The sequence below is a fragment of the Trachurus japonicus genome, chromosome 21, assembly GCF_045865225.1.
Source record: "Trachurus japonicus isolate A0001 chromosome 21, Traja_1.0".
NCBI lineage: Eukaryota > Metazoa > Chordata > Actinopteri > Carangiformes > Carangidae > Trachurus > Trachurus japonicus.
In genome coordinates this window covers 13,251,130-13,271,219 of record NC_140927.1, presented here as the reverse complement: position 1 = coordinate 13,271,219, position 20,090 = coordinate 13,251,130, and the positions used below count along the sequence as shown (strand labels likewise).

The 20,090-nt window shown below is 40.6% G+C and overlaps 1 long non-coding RNA gene across 1 annotated transcript; it reads right to left on the bottom strand.

The window, feature by feature from the left end:
- Nucleotides 1-9,903: 9,903 nt before the first annotated feature.
- LOC146964856 (uncharacterized) lies at nucleotides 9,904-15,421 on the bottom strand. The gene is made up of 2 exons (XR_015034624.1): nucleotides 15,240-15,421; nucleotides 9,904-10,123 (listed from the first exon to the last, which is right to left on the bottom strand). It is a non-coding gene; the product is annotated as an uncharacterized LOC146964856 (long non-coding RNA).
- Nucleotides 15,422-20,090: the final 4,669 nt, after the last annotated feature.

The following is a 20,090-nucleotide window of genomic DNA, read 5'->3' as shown; positions in this document are numbered from 1 at the left end:
ATATTCCGGCTTGAATATGAAGTTGTTAACGTTTTTAAAAACCAAATATAGTGCGTATGTCTGCCGGGCGTGGTACACACTGAATATGAAACCCTACTTCATGATCTGGCCTGTCACCAGTCTGTCAGCAAATACAAACCACGCACTAATCCCATGGATTTCTTCATTCTGCGGCCTGACATGAGGAGAAATAGGACGACACGCCCAGTGATCTCTCAGATTGCTTTCGAGTGGCCAGCTGTCTCAGACAGTTCAAACTGGTGGGACAGCCAGGCCGGGCTCTGCACCACACACACTTCTGGAAAAACAGCAGCGAAAATAAACATACAGCACACCTACGTATAGAAGTTTGCAAATTCCACCAGCATGGGAATTCTAAGGGAGGACTTACAAAGTATGGGTAAACTGTGATGACTAGAGTTATTACAGACAAAAAATGAAATCAATTTGAGTCCCTGGGAATGGTGTATGAAATATTTAAAAGTTTACTCTTTTATCTTTTGTTATATGCTTACGTTTAGTTAAATCATTTTATAGGGATTATTACATTTTTAAACGACTGAGAGTACAGTATTGGATATGTCGGTAGTCCCACCATCAGTCAGCTGTTGGTTTCTGCTGTGCTCAGTCCATTGCAGACTTGGCTGCTCTCTGCCTCCAGTCTGAAATATCAATCTGCAGAATCACTTTTTTTCTGGAAATTATTTGATAGAAATTCCACTTCTCTTTGTAATTAATGAGAGAATTGTTGAGTCACTACAGTACCACATTTGACTGTAATGTTTTCACACGGAAAACACAGCATATATACTATATATAAAGCACATGGGGCTGCACAGAGCGATTTATGGGTTCGCCATGATGATTCACTAATGGAACATCCTTGAGAGTCATTTTCTGGTGCAGTGGAGAATCTTTTTTGTTGTGGCTCTACCCCTAATTATGAGAGCCTTCCTGAGCCAGACGGGACAGTTTACTGGACAGAGAGGTTTCCAGTTATTGTGGCTGAAAAAGCAGAGTGTGGAATAAGAGCAGAGGAATTGGCAAGGATCCTCTGGCAGAAATCTAATCTGTTTGGATAAACACACAACACACACCCAAGTATGGACAACGCCAAGTGCTCCTCCACTTTGACTTCATATGCAATAACAACAGATTTCCGATGGTCTGGTCAACATCCAACTTGTTTGAGCCTCGTCCTTAACATTTCCTACTAGCTGACAACTACAACTTAAGAGTCACATTCCTTTTGACCACATCAAATGAGCTTCATTAAAGACATTCCAGAAAAAAAAATGCTGCACAAGTTTTAAGACAAGTTTAAAAACCAACAAACTCTTTGTTTTTATTGGTTATTAAACGTGGGATATTTGCACCGCTCAGTTTGATACAGTTACAAACTCCTGTGTCAGCTCGTCCTTTACAAATCAATATACATTTAAAAAAAAAAATATCACTTTGCTGTTTCATCAGTATTTCATTAAATTTTATATTTCTGTCCACAGAATATTCCACGCTCGCACAAAAGAATATAATGAAGTGATCGATGAATGAGGTAAAGTTAGCTGAGACGGCTCCGCTTCAGACCCAAGTGAAAATCCCACCCTGAGGAGAGGAGAGAGAGGCTGCTAGTGATTTCTCTTTGACATAAAAACTACTTTTGTGGCCCACTTATTCTTCCTTTTTCTGTAGGAAGATTTGAAACCTCAGTGTGAATGCCTTCAGGCTGGGCAGAACCCGTATTGTGGCTGGTTTTTGCTTCCAGATATAATTTATCAGCACAAATCAGCCGGCCTATTGGAATGATTAGAAGGTTTGTCTTGGCCACTGAGGCTATGCAACCCACCCACCTTGCCAGCCAACCAATCTATTCACCTGACCACAGCACCTCTGCTCACATAAATCTGCTCCACTGCTCTGTTTCTGCGTGCTAGCTCTTTTTTTTTCTTTTCTACTACGTGTGTGTTTCTGTGTGGTTTTGCATTCATGTATATTTGCATGCATGCATCTCCGTGTGGAGAGTTAAGTTTATGACCCAGGCCGCAATGTCTGTATTGAAACATTTCTTCTTAGAGACGGATCGGAGGCTTCCTGATCCGGGGCGTGCCGCGCACATCCATCACAGCGGTGGTCTGGTTTCCCAGTGATTTAGGACTTACGAAGCTGCCCTGCTGCCCACTGTCCTCTGACCACAGCTATTCCATCACCCTCCCACCTCCCAGTCTTAATATCACTACACCGACAGCCAGCAGCTCAGCTCTTTGCTTTATCTCTCTCTCTGGTGTGTGTTTTATCAGTAACACTGATTAATCTAAACGTCTGAACAATAAATGAAGTGGATGTGGGACTAATATTGGCAAAAACCATCTGTCCGACTCCTGTGAATTTGATGCACTCTATTTGAAAATATGTATTTATTGTTGTATTTTTTTTACACTAAACCCTGTTTCCATGGAAGTTTTCTTCTTAACCTTAGTTGATTCTTATGTGAATTTTTAGACTTTTGTTGCATGATCATCGACTTTCTTTCTGCACAGTCTCCCAAGATATGCTGAATAATATTTTAGCATATTAGATACAGTATATATTCCTGTCAGAGTTTGTTCATTTGAAGTTGGAGTGTTCACACACCCTTCCCAGAAGTGTTTAAGTTGAGTCTGTTTCAAGTAATATCAGTGTATTGAGAGGACAGTCGGATCGTCCTCGGCTCTGGGCTTGGATTTTTTTTTTTTTTTTTGGAGTGCCGGCTGTCCGTTTACACAAAGCGGATTTTGCATCAGCCAGCTTAGAAGTGAACATTGCTTTGAAGTGGTCTAATCCTTCCTCTACCTTTAGACAACCTCTCCTGGGCCACTGCAGAGTCAGAGTGCCAGCTAACTGCACAGGCTGGACAGCCCGCACCACTTAACCTTACATACATACAGTATACATACATGTACCTACAGGACAACAACATGTAACACAACATAACCTCGCACAGTTGCAGTACACCCTATCATAAAGCAAATGCCCATGCATGGTTATGAGGAAGTGATTCCTCAGGATTATAAAGAAGAAAAAGTAAATATAGTTCATCTACAAAAATGTAACAAACTATATAGCTTGTGACAGATTTAAAGGAAAAACAAAGGACTAGTTTTCTCATCTAAATTATTTCTAATTTTTAATATTTTTGAAGCCCAAGTTAAGATGATTAATTTCTAAAAAAAAGAACAACATCAACAAAAACCAAAAAACATATAGTTTAATCTAATTGTAGGTATGTTTGTACTCTATTGTATTTCTATATCTAAAGGTTAATATTGTGTTCATGTGAGGGGTTCAAATTTCAAGGTTTAGAAGTGCTCTATTGAAATATGTGAAAATATTACAGCGTCATACTGAATGGAATTTTCCATATGAGCCATTCTCAGTTCTGTTTATCATGAACTTGCTTCATTCATGTTAATTTTGCTGCTGTTTTCATTTGAATTGTGTTGTTCAAGTAAGATATTTCTTGGATGGATACTTTCTCACGGAACCACCATCCGAACCAAACAACTCACTCAAGACATTCGCGTATGCATGTGAGTGGAAACAAACACGTACAGTACATTTGGAACTTTCTCACAAACGCTCTCGTCCACATGTGACTCCACACCAAAGTAGGCAAGAATTCTTACATCAGATCCAGCCGAAGGCCCCAAACTCAGTGTCAGTGAAACTCCTGCGCTCCATTGAAGAGGCAGAGCTGTCAGACTGGGTGGCATAACCGAGCTGACAGCCTGCTGTGGGCTGCTGCTCTTTATTCACCAGGCAGAGATCAGCAATTTTCAATTTCCTCCTTGCCGCACGCTTAAGCCCACACACTACCAAGACACCCTTCAACAACAAAGGCCAACTTCTTTGACTGCAGAAGATGACGAACAATTGGACCGAGCGATGGATTATCCAATCCGGGCCGTTGTTGTTGGTGGGTGGTCTGTCTCCTTACATACTCCTCTCTGCTTGGCCCAGGGTTTTAACCAATCCCCTGCCAGATGGGGTCACTAAAGTCACACAGACAGCACCCCTATTGGCCGGGGTTGTCCATGGAGTAACAGTGCTGAGAGGGGAGTAATGAATGACATCAATAATACACCAAGCCAGCCCTGTGCTGTGCGTGTGTGTGCGCGCACGCGCGTGTGTGTGTGCGTGTTCTGGTCAATATATTTCAATCCAGCTGTTCACTAATACCGTAGTCTCATGAATAATCCACATTCCTCTTTTGTTGTCCTGGCCTGACCATTCATATGTGTGTGTGTGCATGTATGTGTGTGTGTGTGTGCTCTTTGCCTACCCGGTGCTAGAAGCAGACGGTGTATGTTGGCTGCTTCACTTTCTCCCTTCTCTATGCGCCAGCTCTCTGTCTGAAAGGAATCTCAGGCTTTCAAGGCTCTTTTTGTGAACTGCTCATCAAAGCCTCCGCAAACGCTCTACTGACGATTTTGAAGTCTGTATCCTTTTTTACTTTGGATGAGATCTTCTGGTCATGGTTCTGTGGCTCTCTCTCCTCATTTTTTAAATTATATGTATGAGCTCCAATGCAAATGAGGCCACTGTTTTTTTTTTCTGTACAGGCCGACAGATTGATTTAAATTGACCGGTAATATTGATTTTCATACCTGGCTTTCTGGTTCATACTTGGTTTTCTTCCTTTTTTTCCCCCACTTTTAAAGAATTCTTTTGGCTTTGTAATCTGCTGCTGAAAACTTCTGGAATAAGCAAAACTAAATTATAAAACTAAATGTAAGTTATTTTATGTAGGCATGTGTGTCATTGGATTTAAGAACTTTTAAGACGAACACTTCCCTGGCTTGACAATATATTTTTTTTGCATTTTTTCCTAAGAATTCTGCCCAGTTACAACAATTTGAGCAATTATAATAACGTGCACCACCCTACTTTCATAGATAAATACCCATGCCCACTTTCAAGTTTCCTGTCTTCTCCCCCCTCTGGATGGCAATCGCAGCCAGAAGGATAACCAATATGGTTGGGTTCTTTCCTCTCTTGTCAGGCTCTCTGATGATTTGGCCAGACAGCTAGTGAAAAAAAATGGAAAATTATTTTTTTTTTCTTTTGGGTGGGTGGGTTGGTTCAAGGAAAACACTGGCAGGACAATAGGGAATGATGGAACTAGCTTATCCCCATGAACACGCAGACAGTAAGATGACACTTCCCCTCCCGTCGAAATACTGAAGGCCGCTTTGTCATTCCCATAATTGGATGTGATTACATTGTAACTGGGAGGGGAATGATCCCACTCACTGGCAGTGGTGCATCAGGGTGATTGTTCTATTACAAATTACCTCTTATTGAATTAATTTTCATTGAATAAAAATTGGCAGAGAGTACATACATCATCAAGTACCATCACTGTATTGTTTGGACACAACACTGACAGTGGGTGGGATCATTTGCCGCTCGCAAACAAAGAAGGCAAAAAAAATATGAGGCCAATGCTTACCTTTGAAAAGTTTGGTTCTGATGAAACAGCATCCCTAGACACTCATTAACTGTGAGCCTGAGTGTAGGCAGCAGACCTGTATGTTGGCAAAAGCATCCAACTTTTTCGTCCTGTGTGGTCCAGAATGACACATGTTAGACAATATGTTTTTTCTTGTAGATGGTGCCACTATGGCACTATGTTCAACTCCTAAATGACTTTAAAGATTAGATATCACAGCCATATTTGTGTCACTTGACTCTATGATATGTTTAAGTGTGGATAAGTGCAGCAGGTATGGCTGGTGAAAAGCTGGCCCAGGAAGTCAGGCTGTGAGTTGTATTTCAGTTTGGGTTTCAAAGTCATCTTTACCAGATGTGAAGGAGGGGCTGGCACTGTTTTCACCTCGTGTGCGTGTGTGTGTGATCTTGGAAACACCTGCTGTTGTGGGAACCACCACAGAGACGTATCTGTGGAGTGCAAAATACAGTCACCAAACTTAACAAGTTCAACTTCAGCCATGAGTGCTTTGTTGTTTTTTCTCATTCCCATTCATTTCTTATGTTTACTGAGTATCGGTGGACAAGTGTTTCTAAACCACAGCTACAGTAGTTAAAGGTAACGATGCTATGCATTAAACTTCCCAGCAGCAGACTGTGGGGCCCAGACAGTATATGGGTTAGTTGGCATTCCTCATATGTAGGACAATAATTATCTGGACCAATGCAAGATGGAAAGCAATAGGTTTACATTGAGAATTGTTAAATATTACAAATGTTTAGAAATGATTAGCGCAGCATACTCGCTAATATGGATGCACACATCTAAATAGCAACCATCAAATATTTTTTCCAAATCATTGTGTATATATTATGCCTTTAAATGTATTTAAAAAAAATCTTGTTAAACTATTTTAAAGCAGAAGTAAGCGATCCGGTCGTTTTGGCTAATGCTGCGTTCCAGGCAGGCTTTTGAAACCGTAAGTTACGGCTTCAAGTCACGACTTACGACTTTGTAGCGTTCCAGGCAACCCGTAACTCGTGTTTTTCCGACCTGTTGCCTGTGAAAGTGCACTATAACGGCCACTCGTAACTTCCTACCCTTGAACTCGCACCAGATCGAACTGGTACGACTTCACAGGTCGGAAAAACACGAGTTACGGGCTGCCTTGAACGCACCATAACTTCTTGTCAGCCGATGGAGTTAGCAGCCCCCGCCCTCGTCATGGATCTATTGGTCCTCGTCCCTACGTCACCACATTCACGCGCATCCCTTGGCTGCACGTACACAGCCCTTCATGCCGTTCTCTCTCCTCATTGGATAAAACTTGTAGGATACAAGAAAAGTTTTCTCCTCGGCTTACAGCAGAGCAGAGTGACTGAGAGACCCGTGTTTCAGACCAAACACTCTATGTAAGTGATTGCCGTCGGAAGATATAACTATTTAAGACTTATATTAACACAAAAATTCAGCTTACTTCTGCTTTAATGTAAGCAAGCTCCAGTTCAGCTCCCTCACCCAGGTTGTTAACAACCTCTCTTTCTGCAACGTTGTGGATTTCATAATATTACTTCCACATTCTGGGATTAAAAATGATAAACCGCCTATTTAATCTATGACTTTCACAAAAAGTCTCATATTAATGAGGATGAATCTACATTACCCTATCTTGTTAATGGGTCAATTTTAAATAAATATATCGTTTTGTCTTTATCGTTATTTTGTTATTATTATTTAGTGGTCGGCTCGCCCAGCATTTCCTACTTTCGGTTTTGCGGACGCTGCCCGGCGGGTCATGGGAATAACGCTGCCAAATCGCCGTTTATGGTCGGAACTACGACGGTATCTGATCGTCTTCGAACCTCTGACTTTTCATTCTTGTTGAATAAAAACATTGGGCCTCATTCACCAATATCTTCTTAAGAATCTTCTTAGATTCTTTCTTAAGTTGTTCTTAAGAAGTTCCTTAAGAAAACCCTACGTCAGATTCATCAACGCGTTCGTAAGCCTCAGAATTGTTCGCAGCTGTGTTCCTAGATCGATGAATGCCATCTCCTCGTAAGTTGAGGGCGTGTGCCAGGTGAGTCTAATTAACATAGGATTAGCATAGGTAACAGCCCCATCAATGCCCGTAAAAGGGCATGAGACTGCAGGGCCGTGTGCACACAGCACCCACAGGCACTGAGCAGAGAAGGTGAAGTGAGAAAGAAAGTTGAAATGTGGGAGGGAGCACCAGACTCCAAACGTAAAAAGAACTTTAGTAGTGAAGTGGCGCTACTGCGGCAGGAATGAAACAAAGAAACAAACAAAAGGCTTATATTTAGTTTATATTTTTATATTTAGGCTATATTTAGTAGCGTCAGCAGTGGATTCAGCTCTTCGGGTTGTTATCAGAGACCAGACTCTCACGTGTGTGTAGTGTGAACACTTACAGTAAGTGCACTGTTGCAGCCCGCAATTAGGAAAAAAAAAATCATATCGGCAGCTGTATGCCCCCCCCCAAAAAAAAGATATGATATGAATTAAGTGTCTATAATGTTTTTTAAGAGACTGAAATGATTTGTCAATTATTATTATTAATATATATGATTATTAAAAACATCATAAAAGATAAGAAAATAATTCTTATTCAAATCATATAATATCATACAACTGCAGAACAAAAGAAAACGATATAATTGGTTATTTTTGCAGAAGTCTCAGCACCTAAAAGTATACTCCTGACTGTTCGTAGATTTTGTTCTTAGTTAAGAACAAATTCTGGATAAGAAAACATTCATGAATGCCACAATCTTCGTAAAAACTTCGTAAGTAGGACTTAAGAACAAATTTGTTCTTAAGAACGGTTCGTGAATGAGGCCCATTCTTTGCAAATGTTTTCGCTTTCGTCCGTCTTGTGCCGGTCCAAGAATTTCACAGTGCGCGCGGAGGCTCATGGGAAATTTTGTGTGAAAACACATCACTTTCCAAAACCCCTCGTCCCTTTAATTGAGCCTCATACAGATGAAAAAATAAAAGTATTATTATGCAAAAATTACAGTTGCTACACTTGCATTTATCAGTAGGTGAGATGCTGAATCATCAGTTTTCCATGAAAACGTATTATTGTTAAATTAAAAAGCATTTATAGCCTTTATCAACCTCCCATCAGACTGTATATCGAGTGAGCTGTTCTGAAGAAGGGCGGTTTGCAGTGGGATCTCTGCCTAAAGTCCCAGGGAGGGACAGTCTCTGCACGTTGTTATAAGCAGTTTTCTTTAAACTTTCAAGTCAAGTTAAAGTTATTGTATATTAATGCAAAATATGCAGTTATTTTGTGCTGCTTGATCCTACCACAGAGCACAAAGCTCTTCAATGTCTTAATAGTTGAAGCAGGCAGCGTCATTTGCTATCACAGTTAAACTGTCATCATAAACTTCAACTCTTTCCTGGCAAGCTAGAGAAAGCATTTCTGCGTCGGATGTGTCTGCCAGAGGCAATTTTCTCATCTGCTGTAATAGATGAGGAGATGATGATAAGGAGGAAGTGAAAGTATCAGGTAAGCAATTAAACCCAAGCGCCCTCTTGTCATCCTCCTCTCATCTCCTTTAGTTCTTCTTCCTCCTCCTTCCTCCTCCTCCTCCTCCTCCTCCTCCTCCTCCTCCCCCTCCTCTGTGCTGCTCAGCATTCATTAGGCCTGGCTTCCCCAAACACTGTTTTATCTACAGGAAACTTTACTGTGTTGAACTCCTGATCACCCTGATAAACCGCCAGGCTAATTAAACAGAGGCCTCATACAATGTGTTTCTGCATGTGTATATGCATATTTATGTGTGTATGTGCGTGTGTAATCCACGGAGTGTGTCTCTTTATCTCCTTTCCAGTTCCTCCTCCACTCTGCCTCTCTCTTTCTCTGTCTCTCTTTCTCTCTCTCCCTCTCTCTCCCCTTGTCTGTCGGGCTCAGGGAAATGATGCTGAATGCTGAATGCTGAAAATATGGCACACGCTGAAAGCAGCATTTAAATCTTGACAGTGGCTGGGATTAGCTAGGTAACGAGGAGGACAGCTTGGGAAAAACAAGCCGGCGAGGTGAACTCGAGGACAGGGAGGCGGAGGAGGAAGATTCTGGATTTCGGGCGCATGGAAAAATGGGACAAATTTCAGCTCTAAGTTTCATAATTATCCCTGAAACTATCTCTAGTGTTTTTTTTCTTCTTCTTTTTTCTTAAAGTTTCACTTTGAAGTTTTTTTTCCACGCTTTTAATGATTGTCAAGCTTTTTTTCTGTGTCCTCCCACCCTAAACCTAAGCTCGAATGGCCTGAAGTTTTAAAGTCATCTTACGGACTTTTTTGTGTGCCATCATTATCTGTGAGAAAAGCACCAAAGTCACTTACAAGAAACACTTGAAGGAAACTCCGGCTGCCTTTAATATTCCACCCCCACCCACCAACACCCCCTCTTTTTTAATCAGCTCACATGTGCTGTGCTAAAAGCAAACATGATCCTGGTTGCGTCTTCGCCCCCATGCTATTGCCTTCGGACTGCAGCCAACTAAATCATAATCCTCTCTCCTATGAGTCCCTCCACAAACCTTGACTTGATGAACATGTGCTGAACTGACTCTGTGGGCTTCCTCTTTGGTCCGGAGAGAGGATGAGGTGGAGAGAAAACGTGAGCTGGAGAGAGATTGAGGAAGAGAGTGGGGGAGAGAAAAACTTTCCAATTAAGCCGCTCTCCGAGAAGGGCACATTGTCTGACACGAACATATGCACATAAGGGCAAGAATGCACATACAGTACATACACTCGGCTCCATGATGGACTTGTGGTTCCTTGGCTGGGCAAAAAAAGGAAATAGGAGGTTACACCATATGCCCGCCTGCCTGTGTGCGCATTGCATATGCATAGCTTCATGTTTTATTTATGAGCTGTTATGCAATCTCTATGTCAGGGCCTTACAGTGTGGCTGTATTTCTATGCAGACAGCGTAGGCATTTTTTCCCCCCTCCCCATTTCATATTCCAGGTTATGCATTGACATCCACTGATATATATTCCATCATGTCAGTCACAGCAGAGACGCAAGCTAAAGTGGTATGAAAGAAGGGCAATCCAAACTCAGCTCAGCCGACACATACTTAACATAAAGAACTGTTTACAATCCTCTCAGGCTGAAATAAATCCATACAGGGTGAATTCATTGCATACAAGTGTATGGAGCCGGTTTTACTCCTGAAGAATATTGAATATCTTTTCATGGTTTTCAGAAAGTACTTTGCGGTTGTAAGAGGTTTAAAATCACAGACTGGAAATCATGGAGTTGTTAACCAAACTTTTTATTCCACATCAGTGGCAGCATGTGTTCCCAGTCATCTACTAATGTGCCCACATTTGCATTTTTGAAAGATTAGACTTTTGATAGGGCTGGTTTTAATTTTTGCAGAGATTTTTATGCAGCTCTTAACCTACAGTATGTGACCCTATGTCAATCACAAGGTGTGTGTGTGTGTGTGTGTGTGGGGGGGGGGGTTTCTTCCGTATTTCCATTGCAAATGTATGACTTTAATCAGGCCACTTAATTGACCATTCAGTCTGGAGCAGAATTGTCTTGCTCTGGTAGCAGGTTGTGTTGTTTTGTGGGAAGGTTTTGGGATCTGATTTGAAACTATGATCAGCTTATTTTGGCTTTTTGAAATTATTTTATTATTTAAAGCTCATTTCCTACTCGCAGCACAACTATTGCTCCAGGTTTTGTGAAGTCTCTCAAGAGTTTCTGACTCCTGTCTATTGACAGACAGCGAGGTACTAGAATCATTTTTTCTCTTACACTTGAGATTTCATTCTGATCATCCAAAGACACTGACACTAAAATGTACGCACACATTATTGTTCATTCTAGGTAAAATGAACATAGGCTCTTTGTATGTGCTGCTTTGTGTGTGCTACAGATTTATCGGTCATAGTGATACTCCGGCCAGGTAATTGCCCATGCCCGCTACTCCAGCATCGTCAAAGACCTTTTATGCTAAACAACTTTTGATACTTTGATTATGGTGTATGTATGTGTATCATCATTGTTTTATTTTCTACTATGTGCCCCTACTGTATACAATACTGTCAGCCACTGCCCTCTGGAGTTTTTCTGTATATTTGCCTTCTCATTCATATCAAGGTTGTGCACATGACACAAACAATTTGAGCATCAGCTAAACAATAAGTTTAGCTTCAGTGGTCAAAGTCTCCACAGGGTTCGTTTAAATGGGACCATTTCCAATCTTCACACACAGAGATACACATTAGTGGAGGCCTGGATAAAGTGTTAGGTGATCCTGGATGTGCTATGTGCAGTGACGATTGATCTCTCTGCTTTAAGACTCTGTCAGCATGGAAGTTATGATGGTTTAATCTCTCTGTGACTCCCAGGGTTCAGCTGGCTCACTGATGTCACAAAGCCTGGGGTTTGATACCAAGATTTTTGGACTCCAGCTGTCAATAGCTGACATTTTAAAACTTAAATATATATATTTCATATGATCATTTTCATGTTTCCGTTATCTCATACTAATACAGATCATAAGTTAGCATTATTGTAGTAGCATAATTTTATTGAAAAAATATATTTTTTAATCTAGAATTTTATTATCAATACTCTTGATAAAAACACTTTGCACATCTATTCTAAACAGACATGCGCGTAGCAGACAGACTGTCCAACAAACAATTTTTTCGTTACAAACTCCCACATACTGTCACTTGCAAAAGGAATGTATTTATTAGTGATGTTTCGGTCCCTGACCTTCATCAGGCAAAACGTTACATACATTCCTTTTGCAAGTGAGGACAGTGGGAGTTATTATCAATAACAGAAACAGGATTTTATTGCATGATATACTTCAGTTGACTTTTTGAAATAGAATAAAAAATCAAGACAGATGTGATTAAACATGACCATGGAACCCAGTGCTCTTAACAAACAGCAAATCTGAAAACCCACTTACACGCTGCTTGAGCTGCACACAGCAAGGTCATATCAGGTAATCAACACCTGCACAAGTGAGCGTCTGGTAATTACATTATCATCAAACTTAAAGTCCTGCACGAACAGATTTTTTTTACCAGTTTAACTCCAAAACTCTTAACGGCTCCAACAATCAATAAGACGGCACATTAGAATCATCTCAATGGTTTCTATAGGACTGGAGTAGTATTGATTGAGTCAAAGTAGGCAATTAAGCAAACCGCCATTACATTTATTGTATTAATGGGGGTGATACCGATGTCTCCAGTTTTCAAAGTGAAAGGGCCACTTTTGGCCCCATTTATCAGTCTAACCTTAGTTGTCAGTGATGTGTCTGTGCTTTGCTGCTGTCACTTTACTGTCTTGTCAAAGAGAAGCCCACAGAGAGAGCACAGACAAGCCCTCTGAACTTTACCACTCACTGGTTCAAACCCTGACACATCAAGCACACACACACACACACACACACACACACATGGACACACAGACTTGACAGACTGACAGAGTTGGCTGTTGGCATACTGACCAGTAGACAACCATGGAAAATGATACACAAGGTCACTTAGGTTTTACTAGTTTCAGTATACCGAATGACTTTGTAAAGCCAGAATTTAGCCTTTTTTCTTTCTTTCATTTTTTCCGTTTTCTTTTCAGCTTGTAATCGAGCTCTGGCTCTGTTCCTCTTTCTGACGTTGATTCTTCTCTCATTGTTGGTCTTTAAAATGGCCAGGGGTCTCATTTATAACCGTTGCGTACGCACAAAACGGGCCTGAAAGTGGCGTACGTGACTTTCCACGCCAAGGTTGTGATCTATAAAAAACAAACTTGACGGGAGAATGTACGCAGCCCTAAGCAAACTCTGACGCATGGTTTGGAGGAAAAGGGGAATTGGCGACACAGACGGTGTGGTGGTGAACTGAAGTCAGACTCAGGAAATGATGATTGAGAAGAACGATTATGTTTTTATTATCGGCCGTCACACATTTAATTTCAACCCGTATGCGTTAGATCCATGTTGCCACGGTGATTTAATTCAACAGCGTTATTTTGCATCGGACTGGTGTTTCAGAAACATCTTCTTGGAATCTAACTTAAAATTCAAAATCAAAATTCCTTCTCTATATTTAATCACCACCATCTCTCCGTCATATTGTCCACTCCCAGAGCGCAGGAGGAGGAGAGGACGGCGGGCTGCATGGGATAAATACATGGTGTAAATAACTATATGTTCGTATAACGTATCAAGAGTCAATTAAATCTCAAAGCCTGGAAAAAAAATCCAATAATCGTTAGCACAATTGTTACATTCTGTTTTCTTGTTATCAAGAGAAGTGTCATGTTTGATCATTCCTCAGAATGTAACTGATTCTGCTAATTATTCAAAGTTTTATCGATCAGTCTAATTACTGTAAATAATACAGTGAGCCCCGTGCGTAATTCTGCACCACGGCACCGCTGGAGGAGAAAGGAGGGAGAGGGAGACCATGATGAATGGTTAAAAACTCATTTCAGATTAGAACTGTTGTCATTGTTGTGACTATGTGCCAAACCGGGTCCAGCATGTGAGAGGGCAGTGCACCAAAACAACACTGCGTGCGCTCCGTGCCGCTGACGCCGTTAACAGCTGCAGCAACACGTCACGTCGCCACTTTCACACCTGCAACTAATTCACAACACCGACAGAACAAGAGCACGTCAGGCTCATTTACATGCAGATCGCATTCATGTGGTGGTTTGCATTGACCATCTAGGGTTAAAACAGGGCGTGTACAGGGCGGAACGTGAAGCTGATTCAGCTGCGCACACTTGTAGGAACTCTGTGATCTATAAAGGGAAGTTTGCCTGCAAGTGTGCGTACGCAGGGTTTTATAAGTCTGAATATTTACTGGCGCACGCAAAACTTGGCTTTTGGGCGTACGTACACTTTTAGTAACGATCCCACACACAGTTTTATAAATGAGACCCCAGGTAAGGTCTGTATTGTTGATGTCTTTCTTTGGTAAACAAAACAAGACTGAAAATCATTGGAAATGTTAATATTTGTTATGGCAAAATTTGAATTCAAACAGCAACAAAGCTTTAATTCTTTAAAATGCGTTTTACTTGACAACTCTCCATTACAATGGTAAAATAAATAAATAAGTAAAAATCTTGTCTGGACATGCGAGGAGTAAGACATAGGAGGAGGTGCATGCTTTTATTCCCAACTGCCAACAACAATGGTGGTTCTGTAGAGGGATGCAGAAAATGCGATAATGACAGAGCAGACGTGAGAATAAGGATGATGTCGGCTTGTGAGAGGTATATTAGAGGACAGGACAGATGTAGGGAGGCGTTGCTGTGAGGCAACAACAACATAATCGACTCAGGAACATTGAACACTCCCCTGTTACCGTGTCCTCTTATCCTTGTGGCTCAGCGGCAGCCTTTGTTATTTCTACAATAGTGCCGTTGTGCTGGCATGTCATGCTTTCACGGTCATTGTTTCTCACCTTTAGCTCAGCAGCGAGGGAGGATGTCTCTGTGGAAAAGACTGTGACCTCTCGTCGCATTTGTCTCATTAAATCATTTCCTCTCTCGCTCTGAACTCTTTCCTCTCTACAAATGTCTAATTACTGTTATTACCCATTATTGCCTGTCTTTTCTTCTCAAGTGGACACAAAATATCTTCCAGAGTGCACCATTTATACAGCCACACAATTTTCAAATTGGAATTTACTATATAAATTGATGAAAAGCCACTGGATTGAAAATTGATTTGATTTGGGATCTTTACCTGTTCAGTTCCACACATGACAGTTTCTCTTTCCAATCTCCCTTTCTCTCCTGCTGTCCTTTAATATCTCTTTCTTCTTCTTCTTTTCCTCTCACCCACATCCCCCATGTGGTACTGGTGATATGTCTGAGTCAGGGGACTAGACACATTCACTCACAAATGCACACACACACATGCACACACACTCATTACAGAGCAGCAGCTGGAGTCTGAGGCAGTATTAATCCTATTTCTGCTTGTTAATGGGATTATGTCTTTTAATTAAAGGCAAGTAGAGAGCAATTATGAGCAGTGAGAGGATGTGGCACAGTTCACTGTCGTGTCATCGTGTCAGTATTCAAGGTGCTCTCATGCAGGTGGACCTGGATACAGTGCTGCTGCTGGGATCTTTTTAGGCATTGCAAATATAGCTCGACTGTATGGATCTGTATTTGTACATGCATTTTCTTAGCAGCTATAGAACTGCGAACTATTGCAGTTAGTCCAAGGCTTGAGATGTAACTGCTGTATTGTTTTGATATATGCAATATTTATAGATGTAGGTTACACAGGCTCCAGTACTGGCAGTCACACACATTTCTGCACCCCCCAAGAGGAACTCCAGTCACTGAGTGGGTGTGTGGAAAATCCTAATACCTCACAGGAGAGGCTCTATCTCAGTTTTTCTCTTTTCCTGGGTTTGTATTGGCAAACTCTGGTAGAGAGGTATTGAAATAGCGGCCAAGTGGGGATTGAGGAGCAGCGGTGAAGACAGGTGAGAGTTTCAAGTGATGGGCCGACTGGTGGGCAGCTCTTGAAGAACAGAAATGAATACATGATGACAGGAATTATACAGTGGAGATAGATACAGAGGAGGAGGGATAAGACGATGGAGTAGCTGTCACCAGGACAGTTCTGCTTTAGGTCAGTTGTTTTACAACCAAATGTGCACCATGACCACTTCTCTTGTCTGGCACACCAATGTTATGGCCATCATTTGCCAACTGCTGCAATGTTACATGATGCAATGTGTGTATTACATGTTACTCTTGAATAATTACATGCCCAATTAGGCTAGGAGCTTATCTACCCTACACTGAAATGTTTTCAGTGAGTGGCTGTGTCTGTAGTGACTGGAGGTGCGACCTTTGTTTGAAATTTGAAAAAGCAAAGAATGTTGGACACTAATGGCCTGTTTGAATCCAAAACTTACAGGCAATAAATGTCCAGAAGTATTTTAACATTCTCCAGTAATATGAATAAATAAGTAAAGGGGATTCTTAAAATTCATTGAAAATTCTTTGCTACTGAGCTATCTCTATGCTAAGTAAAATGGAGCAGGACGCTAGCAAGCAAGGCCATACTAATTGGACTTACTGAACTGAGAAGTGGTGTGAAAGGAATTTTAGCTTTGTTCTCTGAGTTGACCAAATTACATTCAAAGGTAAGGATGTTGACATTTTAAAAATTGCTGTTCTAATCTAAAATGACAGAGAATTTGAAAAGCACCTGCCTGCTAGCTTACCGCTGAAGTGCAGCATGCGGGCACACACCACAGACAAATGTCATCACTCTTGACACTCGTTAAGAGGGAATTAACTACAGGTGTGAAAATGCCCTCAGTTACCGATGAAACCTGATAATTTGGTGTTGTGTTGTCAAGACTAGGTTAGGTTAGTCTTTATTGTCTCCCTTGGGAGAAATTCGACTGCTACATTTCACATGTAGGCCTACAGATAGCCTATTATTAAAATAGAAACAATGATAAAAAATTATAAATAAATTCAAAAATAGAAAATACAGAATTTGTATTGTATCAAATTTTCAATATATATTCAGTTTTATTTAGAGGTATTACGTTTTTTCTATTGCAACATAATCAGCATCGCTTCAGCTTCAGCTATGATTGTATCAGACGAGGTTGAAGTACATCTGCTGCAGTACGTCCTCAAGGAATGAAAGACTAACCTGGGCCAGGACTAGCTGGCTGGCATGCTAACTTAAGTAGAAATGATAGACAAAGAGGCAAAACAAAGGTTCACACTGACATCATTTTCCATGAATGGAGGTATAATTTGGTGAGTAAAAGAGTAATGTTTGATGCTGAATTCGCAGCATGTCTGCTATACTGTTACTGTACCTTTAAGCTGTTAACGTTAATGTTATAGCAAAATAGCTCCTTTAATTTATCAGGATAATAAATTGCATATATTTTAACTGTGTTAAAATGTCCTGTTTAATGTCACATTCTAATGTGTTGGAGTAGCTAAATATATATTTTAAATATATGTTAAAAACACATGCCTCTTTGTCCTCATGTATTACCACATATGTAATTAGAAAGGCTGCACATTTCTTATAACACGTAAGATGAATAATGACAATAATTATACCATATGTTATTTTTTTAAAGAAACCTAGACTCCAGCCATGCCATGACAAAACACAGTGAAGAAACGTTACACACACCTATTTAAATGAATATTTCAGTTATGTTGTTACAGCTGCTTAGCTGTGCATCATATTAGGAAAAAAGTAAAATATTACCAGTGATAAACTGGGATCATTGGGATCATCTGCACTTTGCTGTGTTCCACAAAACAGCTATCAACCATTAGGTGAGAATAGGTCTCTATAATATATTGCACCACATCAAATTCCACTTAGAAGCATCTTAAAGGGAAACATGACAGTGGAGTAGCATTGAAAGCTGTGTTAGCAAGAGAGGGGAGTTACCCCTCTCTTTTAATCACATCTACCAGCTGAGAACTCACTAATGTGTCACCCTAGGACATGCACCACTGCACACACAGGTAGTGCTTCAGACACACACACATGCACTCACACACACAAAGTTCAGTTTCCCCCTCTGTTTGTCAGAGAGCTTAGTTGCTGTCTCAAATCTGAGAGGTCTTTTGACCATTTTCTTTGCCATATCCGTGTGTAACACTTGCACAAAAGTCTAGTAATTTCACCCAAAAAAAATAGTCTGTCAACATTTACTCAGGGCCCATATAAGCTTTGGTAGTAAAGGAAGCTTTAACCTGCATTTTCATCAGAAACACAACAGTATTTTATGTAAGGCCAACAAACTAGCTTCTTGGCTAATGTAACTTAATTGATCAAATGATAATGTAGTTTAGCTGTATCAGCGATTTCCTTAGAGGTAAAATAGACTACATTACTTTTATCTCTGTATGCTATCTGCTATACAAGAACCTTACTATAAAAAAAGCTTTTATACTTGATTTATTCCTATATCAGGGTCTTTATAGCGAGTTGCACTGACATAATCAAAATCATCCCAATGTAAACTCCTAATTTTCAAACATGTTTGATATTACTTGGGTTGATGAGCCCCAATGAGCAGTTTAGGAGGTTTAAGACTAAATCCATGAACCTCTCATGAACCAGATAATTTGGACTGAACATTGGTCTCAACCAAGGTCCAAAACCAGATTTCCTCCCTGATTATCTGGAGGAGCGATTCTGGGTTAAATCAGCCAGAGCCTAAATCTATAGTAGTGGAAACTCTGCACATGCAGACACTAATATACCTTACAAATAAACTCACATTTTTTTGTTTATCACAGTACGCATGGGCGCGCACACACACACACACACACACACACACACACACACACACACACACACACAGATTCTCCTCTCCACCTCTTTTTACCATGCTCCTTCAATTACCTGCAGCTGCAGACATGATTCTGTCTTTATCCTTCTCCGTCTCCCTTTTTTCTCTGAGAACAAGGGAGCGTTTTGTTCCAATTAGTCCCAGCAGACAAGCTTCGAGCAGCCACCCAGCCAGCCCTCGGGATGATTAAATCCAACACACCTTGCACTCCTCCTCCGTCAGATTAACATACAACTACGCTGCAGGCAGAAAGAGAGAGACAGATAGAGAAAGGTAGACAAAGGATGCACAAAAAGAGTGGAGCAGAGAGCTGAGAGGGAGAGAATGAAAAAGAAAGTGTGAGGTAAAAATAATGAAATGAAATGAAACAGATGCAGTAAATGAAGAAGAGAGAGAGATGGTGTGATGGAGAGGTAAATGTGTTAAGACAGTGAAACTAAAGCAAAGGGAACACAGAGAGGAAAACGGATTTGTCAATTCTTCACAAATTGTTTTAAAGTTGTCTCTGCTTTATTTCCTGCATTTCTCTTCCAGTAAGGAAGAATCTGACGCAAAACCAAACCCAATAACACACTGTCCATTGTTATTTTCATCCTGCAACTTAATAAGGTGTTGATTCATTTGACAAACAATTCATTTAGACTTGGCATAACACTAGGCACTTGATAATTTATTGCACTTTAACAAGGAGGAGTGTTTGTGTTGATCACGCTTCACAGTAAATGTTTCAATATAATACTCTATAAAGCTTTTATTAGCACCACAGGGTGAATGTTGCTGTACAAGATGAAACAAATTACATAAATGGAAGGTCTGCCTCAATTTCACAACATCAGCCCCAGACAAAGGGACAGAAGACAGCATGAAGGACAAATGACAAACCACAATACCCAGGCTTGCCTTTATTCCGCATGTCTTCAATTCATGTATTTCCTCTTAGTGCAGTCGTGCTGTGAAATTTCACATCCTAAAAAATCAAATGTTGGTAAATGCATTACGACACAAGGTGCAAATGGAGAATTAATAGCACTGATGAAACACTGATGAATGTAATCATTCATGGGTCTGTGTTCATCACAAAACATGTGGGGAAAACTTGCAGGCTGATGAGCATACACTAGCAGCTGATATCTATTTAAAGTCACCTTATGGCGTTTTATCGCTCCAGGTGATCTGACTCATAACTAAAGCGCTTGAAAGAATCTTGAAAGAATATGCAAACTACA